This window comes from Castanea sativa, chromosome 11 (genome assembly GCF_040712315.1).
Source record: "Castanea sativa cultivar Marrone di Chiusa Pesio chromosome 11, ASM4071231v1".
NCBI classification, from domain to species: domain Eukaryota; kingdom Viridiplantae; phylum Streptophyta; class Magnoliopsida; order Fagales; family Fagaceae; genus Castanea; species Castanea sativa.
Genome location: NC_134023.1, coordinates 6061640 through 6067825, shown reverse-complemented (window position 1 = coordinate 6067825; position 6186 = coordinate 6061640). Strand labels below are relative to the sequence as shown.

Below are 6186 nucleotides of genomic sequence, written 5' to 3'. Positions count from 1 at the left end.
ATCTTGGGTAAATAGTTATTTTTTTAGAGGAGGAATTTTTGAAAAAAAAAAAATCTTTTGCAAAGAAAAAGAATTCAAGAAAATAAAATTTTTTAAGGAGAAGAATTTTTAACAAAATTTTTTTTGTAAATACTTTCTTTTTTAAGAAAGGAATTTTTCAAGATAAGTGTAGATACCGTATTTTGTCTGTCCTCAATTTGCGTGCTAGACCCCGAAAATTTCAAAAATATTAACCTTTCATAAAAGGACCGCAGGAACATCTAGATTGACATGGCATGACCTGTCACGCCACAAACCCAGAAGGGCCCAAAGCATGAGAAATACAACCTAAAGGTACCTATATATTTTTCCTTTTTAACAAATCAATCTAAATAATCCATACTAAGTACCAACATCAAGAATATCATAATAATTCCATAAAGATATTCCCAAAGTAAGTTAGAGTTTTATGCAATAATTACAATGACTATTGGCAACAAAAGAATGGAGGTCTGAATAAATATAATTACATATCATTTAACTTGTCTCATCAATGGAAATGTAGTTATAACCACTATTAGATACAAAAGAATGAGTCAAGCCTACACTACGATATACATCATCTAAATATTTCCATCACAAAAAATTCAGCCTCCATTAGTAGTTGCCTAACTACTGTAAGCCATAACATCTGACTCAAAAGGTTGCTACATGCTCTATAAAAATTCATTATTAAACAACAGTGAGACAAAGCTCAGTAAGTAGCAATGTTAATGTGCATATGAGATGACAAATGCATAAAGATGGATACTTTGGCATGCCTATCATAACTTATAGATTTCGAGTTAAATTCAATAATAAAAACTTTCAATACAATAATACATAAATTGCATTTTAAATAATGGAGCATCAAAGTAATCGAAATAGTACATTGTGACATTACATTACTCGCATGGTAAGCCAGAATGATATCCACTAGACACCCTAAAACAGAACCCAAATTCCAGATACATATAGTAGTTCCCCACAGGCTAAAATGCCAAGTTACAAATGTCACACAAAATCGAGTATAAAGCTATAGGCTACCATGTCACAAAGACTACAAGAACAAAGCATAAGCTACCGGTTATTGGGTACCATTTCACACAGACTTAGGTTCCATCCTATAAACCATTGTGTCACAAAGACTCAAGTGTCATAATATAATCCACCGTGTCACAAAGACTTAGGTGTTGCACTACTGGCCACGTCACAAAGACTACAAGTACCAGCCACTGGCTACCGTGTCACACAAACTCAGGTGCCATAACATAATCCACCGTGTCATAAAGACTTAGGTGTTGCGCTACTAGCCATGTCACAAAGACTGCAAGTACCAGTTATTAGCTACCGTGTCACACAGACTCAGGTGCTATCATACCAACACCACAAAGATCCAAGCATTTGGTTAAGTAATCATTGGGAAATCACAATTGCAATGACATGAGGTAAGGTGTCATAAAGAGCTAGCAACTTTATATAATCAAGTTTCGTAACACATTTCCTATGAATTTGCATAATTTCCAAAGGAATTCCCATCTAGTCAGATTTCACACACACTTGTCAAATGACGCTTTCCAATTCTTTAAATTGTCTAATTATATGTAATATCCATTATAAACGAATCACATCAAAGCCAGTCTCCGAGAAATAATAAAAACTTTACATTTTCCCACATTATATATACACACATTACATGTTTTAAGTAGCTACTTACCTTGTAATGCCGCATAAAAGCCTAGCTTCCCAGTGCCCCCACAAGAACTAGTTAGATCCTAAAGAAAAGGTATACAAGTTTATCATGACAAGTTTGAAAATCTTAAACTAAGTCTACTTAAATAACTTTAATCTCCTAAAAAAAAAAAAAAACAGTTCACTTAGGCATGCCTAAACTTAGAATGTAGGGCATATTTTATTAGCTCCTTTGAGGTCACCCTTTTTGCCAATCACAAGGCCAATCACAACTTTACCCAAAAATCTCATTAATCTCATAATATTTCTTTAGAAACTAAGAATTTCTTCACCTGAAAGATCTATCACAAAACTAGCATCACAAACATGTACCAAGACAATAAGGCATCAAAACCTCCAAATCTTAGCTATAGAAAACCTCAAATGGCCACCATTTATATAAGTAAATAAAACCCTAAGCCCCTCATCAAAATATGTTCACCAAATCAAAACTCTTAAGGCTTAACCACGTGAATATCACTTCAAAAGCTTAGATCAACAGTATGAAAATCCACCAAAATATTTAGAGCTTTTACCTTAATAGTTTGAGTTGAAGGAGCCTAGAGATTTTTATGAAGTTCCTTGGTGAATCTCGTCGCAAAAAGATGGTGGTGGTTATCCAATGGAGTGGTGGTCGATGAAGGTGAGAGAGAGATGGAGGTGTGTGTGTGTGTGTGTGTTTTGTGTGGATGAAAGAAAGCAAAGTGGGAGAGAAGGCCCTTAGGAGACTGGTCAAGAGAGAGTGAGATACAAGGTGATATTGGTGAGATTATGTGGTTGAGGGGAGTGGGGTAGGTGGGTCACACTTATGGCTCCTTAAAAAATATTTGACTTTCTCTTCTTCTTCTTCTTTTTTTTTTTTTTTTTCTCTTGATTTGAGCTAGGGTGTTACATGACCTATTTGGGCATCGAGGTACTCAAAGTGCCTTTTTAGGTCAAATTGACCAAAATACCCTAGACAGCCCTAAGCTAACCAAAAGTAAAAGTTGGTCAAAATCACACTAAAACTACATTTTTCATGTTCTAACATTAAACCTAAGCTATTCAAAGATTTTGGTCAACTTTGACCAACTTTGACTTGAGGTTGACTCTCGGGGGCACTAGAAAGCCTAATTTTGGTCTAACCATTGGAATAGATTGGAACTAATGTCATTATGAAGATTATTGAATTCCCTTTCCAACGACTATTCATGGGTCAAAATCGAAGTTAAAATGGTTAAGATATCTTGAAAACCATACTAGGCGCGTCAGCTCGCTTCTCAAGGCCATAACTTTGGATCCGACCGTTGGATTTTCAATTCCTTTAGATTTTTAGAAACTAAACATCCATACCTTTCTATGAATACCTTCAAATACGTGATTAAAGTCACGCGGGAACAGGACAAGATTGTTGATATTAGCAATCAACCCTAGTGCACATTTAAGGCCGTCAGAAGCTGGATGATGTTTGGCTTGCTTGCCACTTGCCTTTCTCTCCTTTTCTTAGCTTTGCATGTTAGGGTTTCCCATGTTAGTCTTTCTATGTGCCTTATTGTTAAGGACATATTTTATGTAATTGGCTAATCCTTAGACAAAACGCACTTTACTTGTAATTGAATAGATCTAGGATGGGTTTAGTACTTCGAGAAACATGTTGGTCAAGTCTAGTGTTAAAGCCATGGAGATTAGACCAAGAAACAAGTGAAGAGAAGCTATTCATTAAAGCTAGACAGATAGCTCGACAACTGCCAACAGATAGCTATCTATCGAGGTTTAATGAGTCTCGACAACTGCCGACAGATAGCTATCTATCAAGGTCTCAATAGTTGTAGGCAGATAGCTATCTATCGAAAATTACAAAATCAGAATTTCAGATTTGATTTTCAGCCCATACTGACATGTATTTGTAGGGTTTTTTTTCTCACAACCCTAGACATATATAAAGCTTATTTTAGAGACCATCACATAAGAGAATATATAGTGAACATATGCAAAAGGTGATTGAAGCCTTATTCTCTCTAAAAGAATCTACTACGTCTTTGCGCCTTAAGGTTTTGTAACCAAATGCTTCTTGATCTTCACTGTTGATGAAGTGAAAAACTTTGCAGCCAACATTCTTCTTCCTAAAGTTGGTGAGTGAGTCACGTACTAGGATTCGTGCAAAGGAGTTAGTCAGGTATTGGGATCCGTGCATCAAAAAGGGTGGCGTTCATATATTAAAGAGTTCAGAGGTTCTGAAGCGGTAGCAGGTTTTTGCTGTAAATTTATCTACGGGGATTGTAGAGTCTAAGGAAAAAAGTTTTGTACTAGATCTGAAACTTCTCTTTACTATAGTGAATTGCTTTTTGGGAAGGTTTCCCCCCAGGTTTTTTATTGTGAAACTAGTTTGTTTCATTGGTTTTCCTAGGTCATCATATCTTGTCTTATTTACTTTTCCGATGTACATGATATTGACATGATATTGATGTTTATTTGTTTTAACAAGTTTTATTCATAATCAATCTAATTAACAACTTGGGTTTAAATTTGTTAATTCTATTAACCGGAGTCTAAATTTCCCAATACTTATAACATGTCTAGCTCTCCCCTTTGTGTGATAACATGATTTTCTTCATTTGTGCTTGCTATGCTTGTTTTATGCCATCTTTTTTGGCTCTCTTTGTTTTTTTGCATCTTTTTATCCATGTTTACTTCTTTATGCATGTGTCTTGATGTGCTTGTTTATGTCATCAAGCTTAGTTCCTACCTATAATCTTGTGCGGGTTCGCACTTGTCTTTTGTGCATGAGATCCCGAATTCTTTTTTGGAACTTTGCATGATGGCACATGTGTGTCCGTATTCCAATATAATGGAACTAGGGATGCCAAATCCAAACCTACATTTGTTCTTTTAGGACATATTTTCTTGTTTCCTTGTTTGATAACATGTTTGTTTGCCCCTTTTGTGTGCTTCCTTTCCTCATTTGCCCTTTAGTGTTCTTTCTTTGCTTCTTTGTTATCTCTTTTGCTTGTCTGTTGGTTTTGTGTTTTTTTTTCCTTGTTTCATGTACACGCTTGGAGCAAGGGTGCAACTTCCAAAATGCAAGACAAAAAGGTCAAGAATGCAAGCAAGAAGACGCAAGCCCAAAAAGGGCAATGCTCAGTAGATAGGAGGTTTAGCCTTCTCAAGTGGTTTTCTTACTCTCTCTTAGCCTTTTATTTAGAACCATGTATCTACATTAGGGCTTCTTTCTTGGTATCTTGCTTGGGTCGCATTCCTAGGGTATAACAATGTCTGTTTTACATTTCTTGTATCTTGTTAGGCCATACCCTTAGGATGTAGGCGATGCTTGTTTTTATCTTTCCTGTACCTTGCTTGGGTTGCGTTCCTTGGTATGGCAATGTCTAGTTTACTTTTTCTGTACCTTGCTGGGCCATACCTCTAGAATGTTGGCAATGTCTAGTTTACTTTCTTGCTCTGTATGTTTGCATTGTCCATGCTATATATATACTTGCTTGCTTGTAGATGATCATGCACTTTGTATGATGGACTCACATGGTTAGGAGAGCAACTCTATTATGTCATGGGTGCTCATAACCTTGAAGTGTGGGTATGCACTAAAGGCAACTGTTGTAGGTGTATATTCATGCTATGTTGTGTGCATGATCATCACGGTATGATTGTCTTGATCCTTGTCAACTAGTGACATTGGTTTCCTCATGTATACAACATGCATCAACATGTTTGACGCTTTAATGAGCTTCAGCTCGCATTAGTATGAACATATTGATGCACGCTGTATACACGGCACAAAACCTTGTTGGTGTGCCATAGTGCACCAAACGCAAAACTTTGTCGGATTTTTGTTGTGAAAATGGGGCACCTTTGTTGCTGTCTTCTCACCACTAAAGCTTGGTGAGAATAGTATTTTGTGTACTATGACGCACTCGAAGCAAAATGTTGCCGCTATTCCACAAAGAAAATAAGGCGAGATGCTGCCAGATTTTCGTCATGGAAATTTGGCAACAATTCCAATGTGCTAGCAAAGCATTGATAAAGGCTACACCCCTTCCAAAATCAAACCTCAAAGCCCTGAAAGCTAACACCAATAGCTTGTTTTCACTTGCCAATGTTCGAAAATTAAGATTATACCAAAACAAAGGACCATCTTTGGATAGCCGTTGCGTGGTACCTAACACCTTCCTCACATGTAAACAGACTTCCGAACTCAAGAATCAAGTCTTTTTGCCATCCACATTAGATTAGGAAAAACAACCATTTTCCTTATCCTAGGATTGGTAATAAAATCAAATAGAGTTAAATGACTAATCACACCTTAGAAAAAACTCAATGATTGGTGGCAACTTCACTAACCTTTGTCAATAATAGGTTAAAATTGACTCAATTCAATCACACACCAGAGGTTCTTTCACCCTCATTTCACAACACCCGAGCTCAAGCGTTTTGAAAATTAGGCAC

The 6186-nt window shown here is 36.5% G+C and overlaps 1 long non-coding RNA gene across 2 annotated transcripts; it reads right to left on the bottom strand.

Annotated features, from left to right (window-relative positions):
* Positions 1-386: 386 nt before the first annotated feature.
* On the bottom strand, positions 387-2478 carry LOC142617661 (uncharacterized). 2 transcript variants are annotated; one of them, XR_012841017.1, is made up of 3 exons: positions 2286-2472; positions 1736-1793; positions 387-695 (listed from the first exon to the last, which is right to left on the bottom strand). It is a non-coding gene; the product is annotated as an uncharacterized LOC142617661 (long non-coding RNA). The 2 variants fall into 2 exon arrangements; XR_012841016.1 differs by having other exon boundaries at positions 387-1793; positions 2286-2478.
* Between the last annotated feature and the right edge of the window lie 3708 nt (positions 2479-6186).